General features: G+C 42.4%; 1 long non-coding RNA gene across 16 annotated transcripts in view; it reads left to right on the plus strand.

Moving 5' to 3' along the window:
- The window catches only part of LOC109577987 (uncharacterized), a 33,676-nt gene extending 8,387 nt beyond the window's left edge, over positions 1-25,289 (plus strand). For 6 of the 16 annotated variants that reach the window (XR_011563805.1, XR_011563804.1, XR_011563802.1 and 3 more), the window contains 2 exons: positions 110-16,245; positions 21,650-25,289. This is a non-coding gene — a long non-coding RNA (uncharacterized lncRNA). Of the gene's footprint in view, positions 1-109 lie in introns of all 16 variants that reach the window. The other 10 variants (XR_011563806.1, XR_011563809.1, XR_011563812.1 and 7 more) reach the window with 10 other exon arrangements.
- The last annotated feature ends 212 nt before the right edge of the window (positions 25,290-25,501 follow it).

A 25,501-nucleotide genomic window follows, 5' to 3' on the forward strand; every position in this document is an offset into this window, starting at 1 on the left:
TTTATTGACTTAGATAATAAATAATATTATTGATATATATTTAATTATTATTTATTATTGTTTATTTATTTTTGCTGTGCCAGTCTTAGTTGTGGCTTTCTGGATCTAGTTCCCAGACCAGGGATCAAACTTGGACCCCCTGCCTTGGGAGCACGGAGTCTTATCCATTGGACCACCAGGGATGTCTCTCCATGGTTTTCCTGGGTCTATGAAAGAGGCTTATGATCGAGGGCAAGCCACTTAACCTCACAATGCCTCAGTTGCTCCATCCATAAAAGGGTAGAAATATTACTTTCTACACACATTAATCATAAGTCAGTGACTAGAGCCCTCTTCCCTGTGTTTAGTTCTGTTAGAGCCCCAGGAAGCCCACGAGCATGTATCTGATCTGGCTGTTTGGATTCTGCCAGGCTAAATACAAACCTATTAGTTAATCTAAATACTATACCAATGTGCTAAATGAAAGGAATGATTCATCTTCAAAGACAGAGCAGTTAAATCAGGCTCAAGTTTTCAAACCATTTAAAGGTCTTCCAGTGGAAAATGTAATCTAAATAATCTATTCTTTGCCTACAAATATGTCATGTCAACTAAATTACAAAACAGTGACAAAAAGCAGTCACTTACTATGAATGTCCAATATGGTGACTCTATGGGGACTTCATATTTACTACATAAGTAAATATTTTACATAGTTTAATGTTTTCATTTATCTCAACCTAGTTGGACCATAAAGAAGGCTGAGCAACAAAGAATTGATACTTTCAAATTGTGATGCTAGAGAAGACTCCTGAGAATCCCTTGGACAGCAAGAAGATCAAACCACTCAATCCTAAAGGAAATCAACCCTGAATATTTACTGGAAGAACTGATGCTGAAGCTGAAGCTCCAATACTTTGGCTGCCTGATGTGAAGAGCCGACTCACTGGAAAAGACCCTGATGCTGGGAAAGATTGAAGGTGGGAGGAGAAGGGGACACAGAGGATGAGATGGTTGGATGGCATCACTGACTCAATGGACATAAATTTGGGCAGACTCTGGGAGATAGTGGAAGACAGGGAAGCCTGGCATGCTGCAGCCCTGGGGTTCCAAAGGGTCAGACACAGCTTAGCGACTAAACAACAGTCAGAAGTTTATGAGTAAGGTAAGCAGAAATTTAGGTAGGTCTTTTTTTTTTTTTTTTAATCACTGTTCCAAATCCATGAATTTTAAAAGGTATGATATTTTCCCCCCTTTAAAGCTCATATTCTGAAAAAACCTAAACTCTCATAATATCTAAGAGGAAAATCATATTTACCTATTAGAGAAAGAAGCTGAATTATTGCCTATGTTCTTTCGAAGGCTTTTTTTTTTTTTTAACCTATCCAGTCAGGAGATGCCAATTAGAGTATATTATGATGTTGCTTTCCTTTCCTGATAGTAAGAATATTCGCTTCTACAGAGGTGTCTAAAAATAGAAACTTGACTTAGTGGATATCAAATAACTTTTTCTGGCTACTCCTAAACTAGGTTACTGCTCTGTTTATAATCCCACAAATTAAAGACATGCAATTATCCAACAAAAACAGTGGGAATATTACACCATTTTTTAAAAGACTGACAACCACATAGCCCATGCCCAGCCAACTCTAGCCAAAAACCACAGTGTGGATCCACAAATAAAGCTGTCAACCTGTGCATTTCAAAGGCACCTTTCTGTAGAGAGCTCAGCTTGCTCTGGGCAGAAGTGAAAAAGTCTTCATGAATAGAAAAGAGCCTACCCAGTGGTGGAGGTGGTGGGCCAGCAGCAGACTTCATCCACACCTGAGAACTATGGCTAGATGAAACTCTCCCGTGGAGGTTGAAAGCTGGAGGTCTGCGTTTAAATCCCAGCTCAGCAGCTCACTCTCTTTGTGTGTCCTTATAAAAGCTCCCCAATATCTCTTTTTGTGACTTTTCTCATCTGTAACAAAGAGGGTGGTAAGAACAGTAGACTTGGGCTTCCCTGGTGGCTCAGTGGTAAAGAATCCATCAGTCAAAGCAGGAGACACGGGTTCAATCCCTGGTCTGGGAAGATTCCCACATGCCTAGGAGCAACTAAGCCCTTGCACCACAATTACTGTACAGGTGCGCTAGAGTTTGGGAGCCACAGCTACGGAAGCCTGAACACCCTACAGCTTGTGTTCCACAATACGAGAAGGCACCAGATTGAGAAGTCCATGAACCACAGCTAGAGAGTAGACCCCTCTCACCACAACTAGAGAAAAAGCCCACATGCAGTGACGAAGACCCAGCACAGCCAAAAAATAAATAAAATTAATCAATTAAATTTTTAAAAAGAACAGTAGCCTCCTCCTCAAATAATTCTTATGAAGACTTAATGAGTTGCTGCTGCTGCTGCTGCTAAGTCGCGTCAGTCGTGTCTGACTCTGTGCGACCCCTTAGACAGCAGTCCACCAGGCTCCCCCGTCCCTGGGATTCTCCAGGCAAGAACACTGGAGTGGGTTGCCATTTCCTTCTCCAATGCATGAAAGTGAAAAGTGAAAGTGAAGTCGCTCAGTCACGTCTGACTCTAGCGACCGCATGGACTGCAGCCTACCAGGCTCCTCCGTTCATGGGATTTTCTAGGCAAAAGTACTGGAGTTGGGTGCCATTGCCTTCTCCAGACTTACTGAGTTAAGATTTATCAAATACTTAGAAGAATGTCTGGCTCAACAGGCAGACTATTTGGGCCATTTGATAAATAAGGAAAAACACACATTTCCATTTCAGGCCACCTCTCTAGGGGAAGAGAGATGAAGGGAGAAGGGAGGACATCTCAAGGTCTCAAAAAAGTTAGGTAGGAAGGTGATCAAAGGCAGAAAGAAAAGATATGGGAAAAAGCCTATAAGTATGTCAGACATTTCCTACTGGGGATTGTTTAAGGTCATAAACTCACTCTTTCTGTGTATAAAACCTTCCAACGTGCTGTCTTTACAATGATGAATGTGCCAATGTCTTGAGCAGTGAACAGAGTCATAGGTTCTCACCCAGCATATTGTGTTTATATCAGAGACAAAAGTGAAGGTTGGAGAGGCAGTAAAATTCTCAAGGTGCAAATATTTTAACAATGAGCAAGTGTAAAAAGTTCTTCCTGGCGAGTCAGTAACTTTTCTCACTCTAGGAAACGCTGCATGACGGCTAGAACTTGGCCTTGGGATTACATCCTCCACTTTGTCCTGGTGAGCTTCTGCCATGTCCACAGTCACGACTCTGATGGTCATGAGATCCATCCTAAAACCAGCGAAGGCTGTCAAGTATTTGTCCATCACACAGTGGCCCTCTTCTTTCTCCACCCACCTCACCGTATTTCCACGATTATGGCTGCCTTCCTGATGCTCAGGCAGTGCTGTGGTCACTGGGACACAAGGTGGGTCATAGGCAGCTAGTCTTTATTGCATCCCTGTGCTGCTCTGGCCCATTAGACCTCGGGGGCTCGGATCATGTCTCTTTCATCTTTATATCCTCACGGACACACACAGTGTCTAGCCAGACTTTTAAGTGTGATGACTTTGAAAGTTTTTTGTTGTCATTGGTGTTTGCTTTGTTTTTGGCTGCACTGGGTCTTCGTTGCTGCGCATGGGCTTTCTCTAATTATGGTAAGCAGGGGCTACTCTCTAAATGCGGTGTTGGGGCATCTCATTGCGGAGGCTTATCTCGTTGCAGAGCACAGGCTCAGTACTCATGGCACACCGGTGTAGGTGCCCCACGGCATTGAGAATCTTCCTGGACCAGGGATCAAACTTGTGCCCCTGGTACTGGCAGGCAGATTCTTAACCACTGGACCACCAGGGAAGTCCTGAAAGTTTTAAGCTACCACGCTCTAAGCCCAAATAGTGAATTCCAAACATTATTGATGTCAGATCTTTCTACGCTAATGATCTCTTTATTTGAAGAGATAAAATTCCTTGAAAATTCTTTTCTTTCTCTCTCTCTTATATCCTCCTAAATAGAATTCTCAACCAGAAGTATGAACATCAACTTTTGGGGAGGAGTCTATATTGAATAATGCTGATTATCAAATGATATCTTTACAAGCCACTTTCTGATCCAGTAATCTTAATATAAACAAATCCCAACTATAGCCTGTGCAAATTCTCTAATCCCAAGCATCGTATCATTGGTCCTTATAGGAGCCACTGTGAGGCTGATACGGCAGCAGACATATTCCTTTACTTTCCAGACTCCATCTCAATTTTTATGGACTTTATATTTCACTACATTCTAATACTTCCAACTTCTAAATACTTTCCGCATTTTTTTCCTCTTAATTCAACCACTTAAGAATATTATACTGTCTGTGTTCAGAATTCTTTTTTGGCCAATAATTTATTAAGTCAGTTAGAAAGATCACTTTAAAAGGAGAATCAATGGTGAACAGTCAGCAAGAATGTATTAAGCAACACCAGCATCCCCAACACCATGAACACGAAGTGAGGTGTAAAATCTGTTCTGAGTACTAGTCACATGCTCCTCCTTTGTTTTCATCATTCTAATGTTAACATATAAATGTCAGTCTTGAGAATAACTACCTTTTGCCAGTAGATATAATGAAGGAACAGATTTATAACTGGAACCTGCCAAAAATAAAATAGGATAAGTTCACATCAAAAAAAAAAAGTTAAACAGTACTGGAGAAACAAGGGGCCCTTCTGAAGGATTCATTGGAATTCAGTGTCAAATTCCTTTCACCTATGTTTTCTGTCCTGGGGTTCAGGGCAGTGTAGATGCCTCTTCAGTGGTCGGGATATGCCTAGTGTGAGAGCTGGTGACCTACCTGGAGAAAACCAGCCATCATCCACACCATGGTCCTCCCTCCTGGAAGCCCCCAGATACATGGGAAACAGGGCAAGACACACTAAGAAAATGAAGTTCCAACGTCCTCACACAACACCACGAACGGTGGAGCACCTTATTAGAACACTGTCGATAAAGTTCCTCCCTACAGAATCCTTTCCTAAAGGAATTGTCACCATAAAGTGTCCCACCCAGTTAGAAGCACCCCAGATAGATTCACAGCACGGTTGCAGACCCATATCACGTCAACCATACTTCTGCTGTAACACACCATCAAGAGCAAACATCAGTGCCTGCGTGCCACAACCGCTGAAGCCCGAGCACCCTAGAGCCTGTGCTCCCCAACAAGAGAATCCACAATATTTTCTCTTATTTGCTTCATCTCTCACACTGATGCAGTGACTATGGGCTGGTCATGAGGAAGAGACGAAGGAAGAATTTTCTCTCGCTCCCTCCCTCCATATACCAAACCAGGGGCTCACTGAAGTGATGTTAGCTCTGGGCATGATCCTAAGGAACTCATTCAAGAGAGAGAAGCTGCACCATACAATTATTCTTCTACCTACAGAGCAACTGCTACGTCACATACAGGGATCCTGGTGTGACCCCTTTGTAGGCAAGGTGGCTCAGATAGTAAAGAACCTGCCTGCAATACAGGAGACCAGGGTTCAACCCCTGGTTTGGGAAGATCCTCTGGAGAAGGAATGGCTACCCACTCAGATAATCTCATCTGGAGAATCTCATGAACAGTGGAGCCTGGCGGGCTGTAGTGCATGGGGTAACAAAGAGCCAGACGAGACTGAGCAACTAACACCCCTTGGGGAGGTCCTGGCCCTATGTAATAAGCGACAAGGCAGAGAACAAGATTGATGGAAAGGGAAGAGTTATTCCAGTCCATATCCTCTGAACTTCAAGAAGGAAAATGAGATGTACTGACTTCTTTAAATCAAGGTATGTAGGGAAAGCCTAAAGCAATGCTATGAAATAGGTCATATTATCTCCAGTCTCTTGTTCCGATACCCAGTGCTGTGAAATCAACAAGAACTCTCATCAGTTACCCCACACTCAATCCTTCCTTTCTTCCATTTCCCAACAGCCCACCAAAAAAAGGTAGACACCAGGCTGATCTAAGTTAAGCTACTGGCAGTTCATGGGCTAATAAAAACCAGCCCATCAGAGGAGACTCTTGTTTCCATGGAGACTTTGTATAGTATGGTTTCTATAAGGTGAGATTGGTGGAATTTCAGACTCATTGGCATCCTTGAGGGAAAGATTTTGGAGGAAGCTGTCCTAGTAATATTTAATTCAGGTAGTTCATCACCCATGATTCCAAGCATGGATCTTTCATTTAAGTCACTCTATGAGCTCACTTGACCACTTGTTTTTCAATCTATAACTTAACTATTGAGCTCAAAGTTTTGGGTTTTGCTTTTGTTTTTTGCTTTGTATATTTTTTAAAAACAGAACTTATAATTTAAACTAGAAAAGGAAATGGCAATGCACTCCAGTATTCTTGCCTGGGAAATCCCATGAACAGAGGAGCCTGGCGGGCTACAGTCCAAGAGGTCGCAAAGGAGTTGACTTAGTGACTTAAACACTTAGTGACTAAACAACAAAAATAGTTTAAACATGGCTTTTTACAAATTTCATTTATTTACTTATTATTTATTTTGGCTGCGCTGGGTCTTCGTTGTGGCTCAGGCTTCTCTATTTGTGGTGCTTGAGCCCTAGAGCATGCAAAATCAGTAGTAGTAGCAATGTGTGGGCTTAGTTTAGGCATGTGGGATCTAGTTACCCGACCAGGGCTTGAACCCAGGCCCCTGCAGTGGGAGCGCAGAGACTTATCCACTGGACCACCAGGGAAGTCCCTGAACCCAAAATATTATGAACTATTACATTTTTGTGTTGAAACCATCTAAAGATGACAAATACCTCTATTTTTAGAAAAAAGTCCCTGCTTTGACTAACCCACGGGTGGAGAAGGAGAAAATTACTATTTCCTTTTGCTTAGAAATGTGAGCCTGTTTCAGTCCTCAGGTTTTCATAAAACTGACAAATCAAAAAATGGGTTTGCTGTAGGAAATAAGGTATTCTGTATATACGTATTTGGAGGCAAGATGTGAGCACTGTACTAGAGTTTAAAAGTGGTTAAAATGACAGCAAATTCTCAACTTCTGTGAAAATGAACAAGATAGAACTTGCTGAAGGCCAGCGAACAACTGTCAGATGCCGTATTATTCAAGAATGCTGCCCTATTACAAGGACTCACTTTTACTTACTTTAAAATGAACCCATAAAAAAGAATCAAGAAAGCTGGGAAATGCCTTAAACCTCATCTAATATCACACTCTCGTGAGAAACCTGAAACCCAGAGGATCCTCCAAAGTTCCTTGGTAAGTTGCTTATTTGAATGTTGGAGCATATATTCTCATAGAAATAACGTGATAAATGATGGTTAGAAACCAAAATACCACCCCTCCCCTCATCATTAAACAGTATTGTGTACTTGAACATTAATTGTTTCTAATATTGTTCACTGCAAGTGTGTATTATTTAAACTACATTCTTGGTTAATATGCACAACTGACTACCATTCCTAACGTGTCAAAAGGAAGCCCTTAGAGACGGGCCATATGGTAGCTAGATATGAGACACTTCCAACCCTCTCTAAAGCTCCCAAGATGCAGAAACTCCTCTCTAACTGGATTGAGCAGTGAGAACATTCATGTGTTGATGTAACTGAAGCTCAGAGTCACTTGAATCCAGGAGTTCCTGCCCCATTTCTCTGCCACTCCCCTGTACGTGTTTCTCCCATTTGTTGACTTTATCCTCAGGTCACTTTTCTCAGGTGGCAAAAGGACTTCTTACATCTGAAAGAAGAGAGAGGAAACCCAGGTCACAGGATTCCAAGCCGGAGTCCCGAAATTCACTCTAATTGGATCCTGTAAGTCATACATCCACCCTGAACCAGTGACCTTAGCTTGGGAATGGAATAGGCCGATCAGGTTAAACTAATCAAGAACGAAGCTTGAGAACATCTTCCCTCAAAGTCCACAGGTGAGAATGATGTAAACTAAGACAAAAATGTGGGCCCATTGAGTCGGGTGAAGGGGGGGAAATGGATAGATAAGCAACAATATCTACTAAACCATCTTTCCCCTGTGACCCCAGCCCCAACTGCTGAAGGAAGGTATGATATGGCTGGTGGAGCTAAGCAAGGTTAGCAGGGCTAGGCACATGAGTGTCAGTCAGTCAGTTCAGTCGCTCAGTCGTGTCCGACTCTTTGCCACCCCATGGACCACAGCACAACAGTCCATCACCAACTGCTCAAACTCATGCCCACTGAGTCGGTGATGCCATCCAACCATCTCATCCTCTGTCGTCCCCTTCTCTTCCCGCCTTCAATCTTTCCCAGCATGAGGGTCTTTTCCAATGAGTCAGCTCTTTACATCAGGTGGCCAAAGTATTGGAGTTTCAGCTTCAGCATCAGTGCTTCCAATGAATATTCAGGACTGATTTCCTTTAGGATGGACTGGTTGGATCTCCTTGCAGTCCAAGGAACTCTCAAGAGTCTTCTCCAACATCACAGTTCAAAAGCATCAATTCTTCAGTGCTCAGCTTTCTTTACAGTCCAACTGTCACATCCGTACATGACTACTGGAAGAACCATAGCCTTGACTAGATGGACCTTTGTTGGCAAAGTAATGCCTCTGCTTTTCCCCCACACAAGTGTGGGGAAATGGAAACGTTCTACTCTGTTTGCTCCATCTTGGGGTACACTCTACTCCCATCCTCAAGGAGCCCCAGGCCATAAGTCCCTACTCTGTCCCAGGTCCCAGCCCCTAGATCTTCACTCTATCTTAGAACTTTAGGATTTACCACCACCACTAGAAAGAAAAATGCCAATGGAAAAATTATATCTTTCCCTACATCATTTAAAAGTGGTTACATCTTCCATCTTCCTCTTCATTCCACTTCATTGTAGAGGGAAACTCAAGGGCCATAGAAATTCGGCTTACACTTTGTCCCCTGACAAAGTGGCTTAGGCACCCATTGACTGATCAGTATGCTTTGGGACAAAACTGTGGTGGCTTTTTTTTTTTTTAAGTTATTTTATTTTATTTTTGGTTATGCTGGGTCTGTGAGAGTTGGACTATAAAAAAAGCTGAGCACCAAAGAATTGATGCTTTTGAACTGTACTGTTGGAAGAGACTCTTGAGAGTCCCTTGGACTGCAAGGAGATCCAACCAGTCCATTCTAAAGGAGATCAATCCTGGGTGTTCATTGGAAGGACTGATGTTGAGGCTGAAACTCCAATACTTTGGCCACTTTATGTGAAGAGTTGACTCATTGGAAAAGACCCTGATGCTGGGAGGGATTGGGGGCAGAGGAGAAGGAGATGACAGAGGATGAGATGGCTGGATGGCATCACCAACTCAATGGACATGAGTTTGGGTGAACTCCAGGAGCTGGTGATGGACAGGGAGGCCTGGCGTGCTGCGGCTCATGGGGTCGCAAAGAGTCGGACACGACTGAGCGACTGAACGGAACTGGTGCTGGTCTTGGCTGCTGAGCGTGGGCTTTCTCCAGCTGTGGTAAGTGGGGACTGCTCCCTAATTGTGGTCCTTGGGCTTCTGGGTGGCCTCTCTTGTTGCGGGGCACGGGCTCTAGAGCTCATGGGCTTAGTTGCCGTGTGGCATGTGGAATCTTCCCAGACTAGGGATAGAACCCATGTCCCTTGCATTGACAGGCAGATTCCTATCCAGTGTACCACCAGGAAAGTCCGGTGGCTTTTACCAAACATACATTTATTTATTTGGCTGTTCGGGTCTTAGTTGCAGCATGGAGGATCTTTGGTTGTTGCATTCAAACTCTTAATTGTGGCATGTGGGATCTAGTTCCCCATGCAAGGATCAAACCTAGGCCTTCTGCATTTGGAGCATGGAGTCCTAGGCACTGGACCGCTAGAGACGTGGCTTCAAATCCACTTTTTAATGGTCTATCTGTAGTCAATCGGGTACTAAAAATTGCAAGGTCAACATGAGACCATCTAAAGAAATATAGAAAGTGAGATTAATACTTCTTTCCCAATTACTTCATGTTAATAAAGCTACATATACCCAACTCTTTGCAGAGTATCCTCTTTTTGGCTAACGCTGGGTACAGTGTTCATCCCTGAGCCATGAAGCTGTAAAATACAATAAATAGGCTTGTGATTGGAAAAGAGTCTGGGACTGGATTTGCAACAATCAGTGAAAACACAGGAGTAAAACAGAGAAGGGTCACTTACTCGGGCTTCTCAGAGAAATTGTCCCACACAAAGACTGATTTCAATCTCACTCCACTGTACTCCAAAAATCCCACTTTCTAAAATGGTGGTTTCCCACTGAAGGACTGGCTCGGAGCCCAGGCTCTGTGTCTCTAGAGCTTTCCACCGAGTTCCAAGTAATGCAGTCTTTGCTTGACTGGAAGTGGAAGGCTGGAAATAAATTGTCCCATTAAGTGTTCAATGGAAAAGAGTCTGTTGTATTGCAATAATAATAATTTAGCTGTTTGGTGTGGCTCACTGTCACATGAAATGCTGACCTCATAAAGAGATGTGCAGGTGCCGTATTTAGAAACTGACTTACCTGCCGGGGATCCTGAGCAAAGTTGACACCTGTTCTATGTCTCGGAGGTACAGTATGCAGTTGCAGAAAAAGGCAAGAACCAGAATGGAATTTTCTTTCTGATCACGGCAAATAACTCCTGAAAGTTTTGGCTTTTATCATATATTATTTTTGAAAATGAAGTTTCTGTTTCTGAGTGAAACACATATATTCTGTGGAGTAGAAGTGAATTCCCCCCTACCTTCCATCCCCCAGCATAGATGATCTTACTTCTCCGACTAGGGACTGAACCCACACCCCCTGTATTGGAAGGTGGAGTTGTATCCACTGGACCAAGAAGTCACTAGAAGTGAATGTTTTTTAAAAAACATTCCTTTTCCTTTTGACTAATTCCTCTCCCAAATAGTGTCTCGTTTTCACTAGCATGATTTTATCTTCTGTAAAGAAAATTGCTTTTAATTTGGGGCCATGAATACAGGGACAAAGATCAGTATAACGATATTAGTTGTTTCGAATTATTATCGCTCAGTTTGGGGTGTCATTGCCCCTTTGCTTTATTGCACAAGCTGTTTTTTTTTTTGTTTTTTTTTTAAGGGCGAACTCTCTCTCCTTAATTTAGGTTGAGGTTTCCAGGAATGTTTTCCAAATTATCCCACTCCCCTGTGATTTTCCCTACCCTTCGAGGGGCCCATAGTTAAGCCTGGAGGAAAAGGTTAGTTCACAGCACACTAGAGGCTATTTAAATGGAAAGGAGCTGTTTCGAAACCCTCGTTTCTCAACTGTCAGCATTTAAAATATATGGGGCAGTCACAAATGGACTTAAATGGATATAATCTTTTGGAAAGTAACGTGATAATCAGCTTTAATAGCCAGAGAGTTTATTGTGCAACATTACAACACTCACCCCAATGGTGGCAAACTGTAAAGAATTTATATGACCCACAACAAGGAAATGTTAAACGTCGCACATCCATACAATGGACCATTCTATTGCCATTAAAAACAGGTTTTTAAGGAATATTTAGTCAATGGGCAAATGTTCATCTTTATGGCATAATCATCTCTGTGGCTGGTGAGATAGGAAGGGCTTGGTTTTCTCTTGTGTGTGTGCTTGAGTTTCTATTTCACATGTGTCTAGAATGAGCATGCATTGTTTTCGAAATACGAAAAAATAAATTCCAGGAATTCAGGAAGGCTGAGTTTGGACCCTCACCCTGAGCATGAAGTCTGGCAGTCAGTGGGTCAGTGGATCAGGCAGCAATGTTTATCCAGCACGTACTTTGTGCCAGGCACAGGGATGAACACTGGGGACATAAAAATGACAAAAATAAAACAAAACAATGCCAATCAGCAGGGGTGGCGGGGCTGAGGCACTTAGAGTCCACGGGTCTTTTTTTTTTCTTTTAAATTTACGTAATCTTTAAAATTGATTTATATGTCTTTTTTTGGCCTCTCCATGCAGTATGTGGAAACTTAGTTCCCTGACCGGGGACTGAACCCAGGCCCACCGCATTGGGAATGTGAAGTCTTAACCATTGGACCGCCAGGGAAGTCCTCACAAGTCTTGATTGTGTGAACAAATGTGGATGCTGGGTGTTCTGTTGCTGCTGCTGCTGCTGCTGCTACTGCTAAGTCGCTTCAGTCCTGTCCGACTCTGTGCGACCCCAGAGACGGCAGCCCACCAGGCTTCCCCGTCCCTGGGATTCTCCAGGCAAGAACACTGGAGTGGGTTGCCATTTCCTTCTCCAATGCGTGAAAGTGAAAAGTGAAAGTGAAGTCGCTCAGTCGTGTCCGACTCTAGCGACCCCATGGACTGTAGCCCACCAGGCTCCTCCGTCCATGGGATTTTCCAGGCAAGAGTACTGGAGTGGGATGCCATTGCCTTCTCCAGTTAGTCAGTTCTAATTGCTGGTACCCTAAGGAAAAGAAGCTGGTGTAATAGCAGCTATATTAGTAGCTTTTTAAAATCCAAAATCCAATCAACAGAAAGTCCACTTTATCAAAAATTTCTTTCTCTTATGTGCAATTTTTCGGAGAAAAAGATAAATGGTTAAGAAAACAAGGTACCATAGAAGGTGATTAGCTCATCTCCCACTGTTCAGTGAGAGTCACTTTTCATACTAATGTAAGATAGTGTCTGATTTTTTTTTCCAGCCAAATCTCATTGTCTTTTTATTTATAGCAACTTGACTAATCCTACACATCTAAGGAATGGCCTAAAATGTCTATTCGATTTTTAAAAAAACTTTTCCTTCATCTTTGTATTCGGATTCTTTGAAGAGTCGGGGTCCTGCCACATACAGAAAAGTTTAGTTAACTAGAACCTCTTAACCATTCTGGATAAATAGAATTCTGTATTTAGAATGCCAGGTCACCCTGAAGAATTCATCTTGAGATAAAAATAACTTGTAAATTATATCTGCAAGAAACTTCTGTTTAAATAACTACTATTGTTGTTGCTTGCAAAGAGAAGACTGGATTATTATGGGTGAAAATGTACATAATAATTAGCCAAAAAAGGGACTTCCCAGATAGTCCAGTGGCTAAGACCCCGATCCCAATGCAGGGGGCCCCTGGTTCTAGTCAGCAAACTATTCATAGATCCAGCATGCGGCAAGAAGATCAAGAGTACTGCTTAAGACCCAACCAGCCAAATAATCAATCAATATTTAATATATTTAAGAAAACACCTGTGAGATTCACTTTTCTCATCTGTAGAATGGAAGTGGCAATGGCTACTTTCTGATTACTTTACAGTGATGACTTAAGGATAAATCATATATTAAAAAGTGCCCCTAATTCCTTGGCAGAATGAACTATAATTGGCTGAAACTCAGAAAAATGGGAGTCAACGCAGGTATGAAGATGCCTCACCAACTCCAAGCCTTTGTCTGCACTTCCACCTTTAATGATCTGCATGTTTTTGGATTACAGGAACAACAGAATGAGCAGAGGATAAACATCCTCTTGCTTTTTTTGAAAAAGGATAATCTAGGGCTGTATAGGTAAGGAAAATCTATAAAAACTGTCCGAGGTAAGTCACAACTAACATTTGTAGTAAGAATAATGAACACAGAAAATCACCATCTGGAAAACACCACAATCATTGCTTAAGGGATGAATCATCACTGAAAGCTAAAATTAGTTAGTGAAAGTATGATAAGAAACAAGATTTCTATTTAATACATAGTCTAAAGTAGAGCCCTACAATATTTACTAAGGAAAAAAGCAGTAACTTTACAGTGGAGGAACCTAACAAATACCACCTTAACCAGACTGATTAAATTTATCATCTCTTATAATGAGATGGATCAACATAACATGCCTCCACACATAGATGCCCTGAGAAGGACCCAACCTCATTCTGATGGTACAAAAACTTCATGAGGACATACAAGATGACCCAAACTGAGGGTCCCTCTATTAAATAATTGGTCAGTACTTTTCAAACATGGCAAAAGTTGTGAAAAACAAAGGACTGAGAAAGTGTTCTAGATTTAAGGAGACAAAGGAGATGCAGGCAGCTACTGCAACCTCTGATTCCTCACTGGATCTGAGGCCAGAAATCAATGGTGATGTTTGAATCAGGTCTGGAGTTTGATAAGAGTGACATGTTAGAAATAATGTTTCAATTTTGATCATAATGCTATGTAAAATGTTAACTTTGGGTGAATCTGGGTGAAAGGTATATAGGAATTCTTGTTTCTAATTGTGCATTTTTTCTTTGTTTTTTTTTGGTACATCTGAGGAAAAAAAAAACTGTCCAAGATAGGCAACTAAGATTTTGTTGTTGTTCAGTCACCAATTCATGTTCAACTCTGCGACCTCATGGACTTCAGCATACTGGGCTTCCTTGTCCCACCCAGATAGAAATTTCTTAAAATCATTTTTGTGAAAGTGATACTTAGAGGAAATAAACAGAAATATGACTTGATGTACCATGTCAGGGTGTCTCAAAAGGCCCCTCTTCAGAATTTGAGACAGAGAATTTGAGAAGTGGTTTTCTTTACTTTTTGCCAAACATAGAATCATGGAATTTGAGTACTGGAGGGAAACTTGGGGGAGACTATTGATAAGGAAGAAACTAGCCACAACTTTAATATCCAGCAATAGGGAAATCATTCATTATGCTTCACACACTCCCTGGACTTACATAGCCAGTAAAGGTTGTTCTTACGAGAAATCATACAGCAAAATGAGAGCATGTCTGCACTATAATTTTATTCCTTTAAAAATCAGGATGCAAATTACATATACGTTTTCTAAATCCGAGTACCTAAACTATACATCCATGAAAAAAGGCAAAAGAAATACGTGGTGAATTTGGATAAGATGATGGGATTGTGAGGACATTTTTTTCTTTCCCTATTTTCCAAATTTCCTATGATAATTTAAATGTCAAAATATTTTTAGAAAAAAAAAAGAAAAATCTCTTAACTTTGAGCCAAAATTTATCCTCCTCTTGCTTCCCTGGTGGCTCAGAGGTTAAAGCGTCTGCCTGCAATGCGGCAGACCTGGGTTCCATCCCTAGGTTGGGAAGATCCCCTGGAGAAGAAAATGGCAACCCACTCCAGTATTCTTGCCTGGAGAATCCCATGGACGGAGGAGCTTGGTAGGCTACAGTCCATGGGGTGACAGAGTCGGACACGACTGAGCAACTTCACTTTCATGACAAACTCTAAACCTTCTTTCACATGATGGCCCTGCCCACAGTCCCTCAGCTGTGGGTACTAGAGACTTTCATATACACACCAACCTGACCCAGACACGGGGCCACTCCCCAAGGAGGCGACTTACAAAGAGTTTCCTAGGCTCTTCCTGAGATGAGTTTGACGTTGGCACTTTTGTGTTTGGGAGATGAGACCTGGGAAAGCCCATGAGTGTAGCTTTATCTTCCCTGCTCACTCCGCCAAAATCACTGGCTTTGTCTCCGTTCCCCTTTCACTTTCATTCCTCTGTGAGGCTGAGGTTTCACTCCCTCACTCGGTTGGTCCTTGCCCGTCCCCTGCCCCCCTCCTCTGGGAGCTGAGCTCTGTTCCCCGTGTATTGGTTCGCTAGCCCTGCTGTAACAAAGCACCACAGGCTGAGTGGCTTAAACCACAGGAGGACAGAGGTCCAAGATCAAGGTGTCTGCAGGGCTGGTTCTTCCTGAGGGCCGAGAGGGAGAGCTCTGGTCCAGGCCTCTCTCCTTGGCACCAAATGTCCACCTTTTTGTTTTGTCCTTCACATTGTCGTCCCTCTACGTGTTTCTGTGTCCAAATCCCCCTCTCCTTAAAAAGGCACAGAAGAGTCAAACACAACTGAGCAACTAAGCACAACACAGTCATTGGATTAGGGCCCACCCTAATCCACGATGACCTCCATGTAACTTGATTACATCAGCAGAGACCTTATTTCCAAATAAGGTCACATCCTGAGGTTCTGAGGAGGAGTAGGCTTTTCTACACGTGAACTTGAGGAAGGGTGGGGGCAGGACAGGATTTAACCCATAACATCCCGAGGCACTGCTGGACAGTTACTCCAAATGAGATGAGAAGACTTGAGAGTACCAACAAGCCTCTGGCCTGACACTTTCTAGAGCTCTCAGTGATTTTTTTTTTTCCCCTCTTTTTACCACACAGCTGAGAGGGTCTCGTGGATCTTAGTTTCCCCACCAGGGGCCAAACCTGCATCCTTGGCAGTGGAAGCACGGAGTCCTAACCACTGGACCACCAGAGAATTCCCCACTGGTAATGGATTTTTTATCAGACTCCTTTTTAACAGACTCGTGCTACTTGGCCACAGGGAGTTATTCTGCCTGCTGGAGGGTTATCCCCATTGGGTGAGTGACAAGTGTATCTGCCCATCATAAAGAATCTGCTTGTCTGGTTACATGAATTTCAGCATCATATTTATCAATGGAAAAGAAAAAGGAATTACTGTTTGATATTTTATAGTCTCAATTGTACATTTTTTTAATCTTTATGAAAATATTTTAATTTTTTCACCCACATAGACAAATTTTTTTTTTCTTGATGGAGATGATTTCAAGAGGACATTTAAAAAAAATCTTTTTAAGGAACTGTATGTACCTATTTCAAACATAGAAATGGGCTTAGAAAAGTTATGTTCACAAAATCAGGGTCAGATTTTCCATTAAAGTTTTTGAAAGGATTTTATCAAAATATTTAATTCAAATTTGATACTTAATATTTCCCCACTCACTTTCTAGGCAGATGGTGTGTAGTAACTGCTTTTATGTTCTGATCCTCTCCTCCTAAATATTCGTCTTTATGCTCTTCCACTTAGTTCCTCTGCAACATCCAGGTAAATACAACCAAATAAATATGCTTCTCCGTGTCATAAATATGGGCATATATTTCATTTCATCACTGTACGTCAGTCTTTTTTTATTTTTTTTTCAGTCTTTTTTTAAAAAAAAATAGCACTAGTTCTTCATTCTACCAAAATTGGATCTCTTATTATGTACGTCTATTTGTAACTTACTTTGTTTACTGAATATATTTTCACATTTTTCTGTGTAAATGTACAAGAAGTTGCTTCATTTCTCTTTTTTTCTAACTTTTTTAAAATTTATTTTTTTATGGAAGTATGCTTGACTTACAACGTTGTGTTAATTTCAGCTATACCCTAAAGTGTGTCTATCCGTCTTGAGCCCTGTCTACAAGGTTTCAACGAGGTCATCTTGTCTATGCGTGGTGTTAAAATCTCAAGTTTAATTTGCTTGTTACCTGTGCCCAGTGTGTTTGTACTTAGACATCTGAGGCCTTAAGTATTGTTTCTGGCTTCCTTCCCAACTGGTTTCTCACATGAATCACCAGGCACCTCTCACTCCCTTATTCTTTCTGCTGCTGCTGCTGCTAAGTCACTTCAGTCGTGCCCGACTCTGTGCGACCCCATTGACTGCAGCCTACCAGGCTTCTCTGTCCGTGGGATTCTCCAGGCAAGAACACTGGAGTAGGTTGCCATTTCCTTCTCCAATTCTTTCTATATCGTACCTATTACTCTTCAGAGTAACTAGATTCACAAGTTTACCTGGCTGCTTTCCTCCCTTCCCTCACTTATTCTCTTTTCAAGCTCCATGGATAAATTACTATTTATCTAGTAAACTCCTGGGTTAATTATTATTCCCAATTTGGGGAGATGTCCTCCATCTCAAACCAAAAGTGGATCACTTCCATCACATAACTACCCAGGACCAAGATCCATAAATCCAAACACAGTAAAATGAAACCATCTTCAGGGCCTGCCACTCAAGTCTCCAACCTTCAAACTCACAAATGTCACTGTGTGTCTGACTCTTTACGACCCCATGGGCTGTAGCCCACCAGGCTCCTCTGTCCATGGGATTCTCCAGGCAAGAATATTGGAGTGGGCTGCCATGTCCTTCTCCAAGAGGTCTTCCCAACCTAGGGATTGAACCCAAGACTCCTGGATTGGCAGGCAGGTTTTTTACCACTGAACCGCCAGGGAAGTCCACCAAACAACCAACTGGGCTACCAACTCCTAACCTTTATAGTCTCTTAAAAAGGCTTTTTTTCTTTGCTGATGAAGTCATTCATTCCCACAGGAGGCAGAGTGATCATCTTTCAGAGTCCTAGGTATTACCTTCAAGCAACCAATCTCCTCCACTCACTTCAGCCAATCCATTGTCCTGTTAACTCTTCCTCATAAATGCTTCTTGGGTCTGTGATATTTCTATCTCTACTGTATTGCCTTAATTGAAGCCCTCATTGTATCCTGTTTCAATCATTGCTCTGCTCTCTTTTGGGGCTTCCCAGGTGGCAGCAGTGGTAAAGAATCCACCTGCCAATGCAGGAGACACAGGAGTCAATCCCTGGGTCAGGAAGAGCCCCTGGAGAATGAAATGGCAACCCACTCCAGTATTCTTGCCTGGAGAAACCCATGGACAGAGGAACCTGACAGGCTACAGTGCATGGAGTCACACAGAGGCAGGCACAGCTGAGCATGCACACAGCACCATGCTCTCTGCTCTCTCTTACAGTGTAGTCTCCACGCTGCCATCAGTTATTGCTTGAAGCTTCTCAAAAATTGTTAGTAGCTCACATAACTAACCAGTGAAATTCATCACCTTTGATAATGTGGCCCCAGCCCTCTGTTCTGGCCTCAATCTACATTTGGTGCCAATAATCTTGTGCAAAGTGAGCAATCTTCAATTCGCAGAATGTATCATATGCTTCCATGCTTTGGGGCGTTCCCTCTTGTTCCTTAATTATTATTCCATCTTTCAAAGCTCATGCAAGGAACTACTCTGAGTCTCCTCCTTCCCCACACCTCGCCAGAGCTAATCTACTCTGAGTCTCCTCCTTCCCCACACCTCGCCAGAGCTAATCTCTTCTCCCTCTAGTTCCTCTTTTAGCGCCCCCACTGTATTTCTGTTGTCTGACAGACAAGGATTGCATCATAATCTTTTCTCCTTCACTCCCCAGCACTTGACTCAGAGCCTGGCACGTAACAATTGCTTGAATTGTTAAATTTCCAAGAATTTGTGAGATAGTTGCCTTGACTTTGGTTGCTTAAAATTAGCCACGAAAGTGAAAATGTTAGTTGCTCACTCGTGTCCAGCTCTTTTCAACTCCACAGACTGTAGCTGGCCAGGCTCCTCTGTCCATGGAATTCTCCAGACAAGAATACTGGAGTGGATTGCCATTTCCTTCTCCAGAGGATCTTCCCAACCCAGGGAATCGAACCCAGATTTTCTGCATTGTAGGCAGATTCTTTACCATTCGAGCCACTTGGGAAGCCTTAGTGGAAATATTTACACCATGGAAAACACTGCGATAAAACAACACTACAGTATAACCTTTTTTTTTTCTTTTTTTTGGAGAAAGTTGCTTCTTAAACATTTTTTTAAAAATCTCAGTATAGTTGCTTCACAATTTTGTGTTAGTTTCTGCTGTACAAGGAAGTGAATCAGCCATCAGTTCAGTTCAGTTCAGTTCAGTCGCTCAGTCGTGTCCGACTCTTTGCAACCCCATGAACTGCAACACGCCAGGCCTCCCTGTCCATCACCAACTCCCGGAGTTCACTCAAACTCACGTCCATTGAGTCAGTGATGCCATCCAGCCATCTCATCCTCTGTCATCCCCTTCTCCTCCTGCCCCCAATCCCTCCCAGCATCAAAGTCTTTTCCAATGAGTCAACTCTTTGCATGAGGTGGCCAAAGTACTGGAGTTTCAGCTTTAGCATCATTCCTTCCAAAGAAATCCCAGGGCTGATCTCCTTTAGAATGGACTGGTTGGATCTCCTTGCAGTCCAAGGGATTCTCAAGAGTCTTCTCCAACACCACAGTTCAAAAGTATCAATTCTTCAGCGCTTAGCTTTCTTCACAGTCCAACTCTCACATCCATACATGGCCACTGCAAAAACCATAGCCTTGACTAGATGGACCTTTGTTGGCAAAGTAATGTCTCTGCTTTTGAATATGCTATCTAGGTTGGTCATAACTTTTCTTCCAAGGAGTAAGCGTCTTTTAATTTCATGGCTGGAGCCCCCCCAAATAAAGTCTGACATTGTTTCCACTGTTTCCCCATCTATTTCCCATGAAGTGATGGGACCAGATGCCATGATCTCCATTTTCTGAATGTTGAGCTTTAAGCCAACTTTTTCACTCTCCACTTTCACTTTCATCAAGAGACTTTTTAGTTCCTCTTCACTTTCTGCCATAAATGTGGTGTCATCTGCATATCTGAGTTATTGATATTTCTCCCGGCAATCTTGATTCCAGCTTGTGCTTCTTCCAGCCCAAGCCATATGCAAACATATTATCTCCTCCCTCCTTCTTGGACCTCCCTCCCACCCCACCCTCAATCCCACGCCTCTAGATCATCACAGAGGACCAAGCTGAGCTCCCTGCACTGTGTAGCAGGTTTCCAGCAGCCATCTGTCTTAGACATGGTAGTGTATATATGTTATTCCCAATCTCCCAATTCATTCTCACCCTCCATGCCACATGTCAATTCTCTGGGTCTGCGTCCCTTTTCCTGCCATTCAAACAGGTTCATCTGTACCGTTTTTCTAGATTCCACATATATGTGTTAATACAGCACACCACTGTGCTGTATACCAGTAATGCTAGTCATCTCTCATTGGATGCAATCAGAATCAACTGTCCCCTTTAATGCCTCCCATACTCAATCCAGTAAACAGTTTGGTGTGTTTCTTCCAGGCCCTTTTTCATACATTTATATATGGTGACATTTGCTGAGTTTAAATTTACTGGCTTATTGCCAGCTGGGAAGCTTTCTCAGACTGCTCCTGCTGTCACTATTATGTCTTTCCTCTGATCTCCTTCTACACCCACTACATCTTTTCTAACTTCTGTGTGCCTTGTTTTTTCTTAAGATTTCAAGTTGTTTGGAGAAAGGTATCCTTAAATGCCTGTATTTTCTCCTGAACGGGCAACCCTCATTAAAATGAGTAAGTTCTAAGGATCCAGTGTACAGCATGGTAACCACAGTTAACAATACTCTATTGTACACTTGAAAGTGGCTAAGAGAGCAGATCTTAAGTGTTCTCACCACACACACACACACACACACACACACAAAAGGCAGTTATATGAGATGATGGTGTCAACTAACCATATTGCAGTAATCATTTTGCAATGCATATGTTCCTCACGTTGAACACCTTAAACTGATACACTGTTAGACATCAACTTATATCTCAAGAAAGCTGGGGAAAAAATTAAAATGGAATAAAAAGAACAGACCCTCCAAAATGTCATTCGTTTAATTCTTTGATCCAAAACCAGCTAGGAATCATCCAGTACCGTCTGAATATAGCATTAGATAGAAAGCATCCAAGCAATAAGCCTTTTCGAGGTGCTTTCTTTATTTTTCTCTCTCTCTTCCTCTGGCTGCCTTGAGTCTTAGTTGCATCACGCAGAATCTATCATTGTGATGCACAAATTCTTTAGTTGCATTGTGTGGGCTCAGTAGTTGCATGCAGCCTTAGCTGCTCCACAGCATGTGGGATCTTAGTTCCCCAACCAGGGATGGAACTCAAGTCTCCTGCATTGCAAGGTGGATTCTTAATCACTGGACCACCAGGTAAGTTCCTCTTTAATTTATCATATAAAGGGCAAACTGTTTCCTCTGGGTACTGTAGTGCCTCAGTCATGAAGTAAAAGACAAGAGAATGGTACCGTGTTTTATCTGTCATCATGTCCTCAGTTAGGCAAGGCTTCCATCTCTTCGCAGGTCACCCTGTGGACCTGGAGCCACACAGAGTAAGAATGAACCTTCCGGCTCTCAGCAGAGATTCTCATGCTAAGTCGACCTTCCCTGTGGATGTGGAGCTGCCATCTGCCCAGTAAATCTACCCCTCTGTGCCCAGGAAAACACTGTGATGCAGCCTGAGGGCTGAAGTGGGAAACCACTTGGATGGCAGACCCCAACTTCAGATGCAGAGAAGAGGTCTTTTTGTCTTACACTTGCTCCTGCCCCGTGAGCCGTGAGGACCTGGAGCTCAGGCAGCAGAACTCACTCATATTTGTTTATCCAAAGGCTACCAGAGCGCCAAGCATACTGTTGGATGCTCAACGAGTGTCAACAGAATGAATCCATGAGTCTGTGTGAAGGATATCACCATGTCCCTTGTACTGTTCTTTCAACTTTTATGTAGGCTTGAAAGTTTTCAAGCAAAAAGTTTGAGGAAAAAAGATCCTCCCAAGTCAAGGATCAAACCCTGGTCTCCAGCATTGCAGACAGATTCTTTACCATCTGAGCCACCAGGGAAGCCTGAATTGAAAGGTGGGAGGGTCACCAAATTTCTGAGTGATGGTGCCTAAGATGTTGTTTGATAAATTTAGTTCTTCCTAAAGAGCAGCAGTCCTTACAGGATCTAAAAGCCTTTGAAATGTTTAAAGGTGGTTCTCTCTGGTGGTGAGTGTGCCCTGGAGGGGGTGAAGAGGGAGGGGCAGGAGCTGCCAGGCAGGATCATGATTATGGAGTAAAATATCCCAGCTTCTGCCAGGGGAGGGGGTCCCTCCCCAGCCTGGGGTCTGTCCAAGGAAGGCTTGAATAAGGACATTGTAAGTGGAGTGAAAATCTGAGATGCGGAACTCCACCCACTCCATCCCAAGGAGCAACCGCTCTGCACACTGCCGCAGGTGCAGCAAGACCTGCCCCTGGGAAGTGGCCACCCTACCTGGCTCCACGGGTCCCCACCTCGGGGCTCACCTTCTCACGTTCAGAGCCCTCTGCTAGCAGGCTGCAGATCTGCTAGCAGAGGATATTAGCATAACCCCTGCTAATCTCAGTAAGTCAAGATCACCTACAACTTTGATTTGGCCATCCCTCTACCCCGCTAAACCTTCATTTCAGATTCCAGAAGCACTTGAATTGTTTGCCTCTTGAGAAACTAAAAATTCACCATTTATCTTTGCTCACATTTTAGAAATCTGCAGCTCCAGGACTCAACCTCCTGTTCTCTTTTTCTTAATGTTAAATGGTGGTGTTGTCCGGGTGACCTGACCTTCAGCACATCCCCAAGCCCTCCCTAATATAGCTCCCTCTTCTAAATTGTAAGCTGTGGTTCATTAATATCAGTAGTAGCCACAGAAGAACACATGAGAAATCAAGACACTTTTCATTGAGAACTATCGCTTAGTGATATGATTAGTCATCATCTGTTGAACTCTAATGGGGCTTCCCTGGTGGCTCAGTGATAAAGAATCCACCTGCCAGTGCTGGAGACACAGGTTCAATCCCTGGTCCAGGAAGATTACCCCATGGCTTGGAGCACCTGAGCCCATGTGCCACAACTATTGAGCCTGTGCTCTAAAACCCTGGGAACTGCAACTAAGGAGCCCACATGCCACAACTACTGAAGCCCATGCACTCTAGATCCTGTGCTCTGCAACGAGAAGCCGCTCAAGTAAAAAGCCCAGGCACCACAGCTAGAGAGTAGCCCCTGCTCGCTGCAACTACAGAAAAGCCTGTGCAGCAACGAAGACCCAGAACAGCCAAAAATAAATAAATTAATTAAATGTTAAAAAAAAAAAAAAAAGAATCCACCTGCAATGCAAGAGACACAGGTTCAATCCCTGAGTCAGGAAGGTGCCCTGGAAAAGGAAATGGCAACCCACTCCAATATTCTTGCCTGGGAAATCCCATGGACAGAGGAGCCTGGTGAGCTACAGTCCATGAAGTTGCAGAGTCAGATATGACTGAGCACAAGCACATGTGTGCACACACACACACACACATATGCACACATTGAACTCTAAAACCTCACGTCTGCTAAACACTAATAATAACAGTGTTAGATATGTATTGAGAATTTACTATGTGCCAAGGACTGTGGTTAGTGTTACCTTGATTTTCTCATTGAATTCTAACATGGGTCCTTTCCAGTGAGTGTTATTTCTATCCTACATGTAAGAAAACTGAGACATAGAGAAGTCAATGAGTGGTAGAACCACAGTTTGAAGTTGGTCACTCTTTCTAAAATCTGTGCTCTTTATACATTATGCTAAAGTGTCTTTTTCTAAGTGACTTATTTTGAAGTGAAATGAGTAACTTTAGCTCTAAAAGTGTTGAGGGAATTCTCTGGCAGTCCAGTGGTTAGGACTTTCTCTCTTTCGCTGCTGTGACCTAAGTTTAATCCCTGGTCAGGGAACTAAGATTCCCCATCAAAACAGTATGGTACTCACATAAAACAAGGAACAGAATCAGGAGCCCAGAAACAAACCCAAGTAAACACAGTTAACTAACATTTGACAAGGGAGTCAAGAATATTCAATGGAGAAAAGGCAGGTTTTTTTTTCAATACACGGTGCTGAGATAATTGGATAGTCACATGAAAAATAATAAAACTGAACCCAAATCTTACACCACTCATAAAAATTAACTCAAAATAGATTAAATACTTAAATATAAGACTTTAAATCATGAAATTCTTAGAAGAAAACCAAGGAATAAAGCTCCTTTACATGGGGGTTGGTAATTGGTTTTTAATAGGACAGCTAAAGCACAATTAGCAAAACAAACAACAAACAAGTGGTCCTCTATCAAACTAAAAACTACTGCACAGGAAAAAGAAATTATCAACGAAGTGAAAAGAAAACCTGTGGAATGGGAAAAAAAAAATGCAAACCATATATGATGAGAAGCTAACATCCAAAATCTCATACAACTCAGTAGCAAAAAAAAGACAAATGACCCAGTTTAAAAATTGGACGAAGGACCTGAATAGACTCTTCTCCAAAGAAGATATACAAAAGGCCACTAGGTAAATGAGAAGATGATCAGCATCACTAGTCATTTGGAAAATGCAAGTTAAACCACAGTGAGACAGCACCTCTTACCTGTTAGGATGGCCATCGTCAAAAGGACAAAAAATAATAAATTTTCCTGTGAATGTAGAGAAAAGTGAATCCTTGTGCACTGTTGTGAGATTATAAATTGGTGTAGTCACTATGGAAAAGAACGTGGAGGACCCTCAAAAAAATTAAAAACAGGCCAACCGTATCATCCAGCAATTCTACATCTGGGAATATACCCAGAGGAAACAAAAATATCAACTTAAAAATATATCTGTATCCCCATGTTCTTTGTAGCATTATTTACAATAGTCAAGATGTGGAAGCAACCTCTGTGCCCATCAATGGATGAATGGATAAAGAAGTTGAATACATAATAGGAGATCCAATCATTTACAAAGAACTGTGCCAACTGACACTCTCAGGAGACTTACATGAGACTTCTACATCCTCAGCACCGCTTGATATTATCAGTCACTTTAACTTTCGTCATTCTTTTAGGTGTGCAGCAGTATGTTATTGTGAGTTTAATTTGTATAACCCTTATGATTAAAATGAGGTTGGGTACTTTTTCACACGTTCACTGGCCATTTAATATCTTTTTTAAGACATGGACCCACTCAAGTCTTTTGCCCATTTTTTGGTTGCCTTTTTGTTATTAATTCCTAGGAACATTTTAATATTCTAGATATGAGTCCTTTCTCAGACATTTCTATTGCAAATATCTTTCGCAAAGAAGGTTTCTGTTTTACTTTCTCACTCTCTATACAGTTTGCCTATGTTGAAT

This window comes from Bos indicus, chromosome 24 (genome assembly GCF_029378745.1).
Source record: "Bos indicus isolate NIAB-ARS_2022 breed Sahiwal x Tharparkar chromosome 24, NIAB-ARS_B.indTharparkar_mat_pri_1.0, whole genome shotgun sequence".
Taxonomy (NCBI): Eukaryota; Metazoa; Chordata; class Mammalia; order Artiodactyla; family Bovidae; genus Bos; species Bos indicus.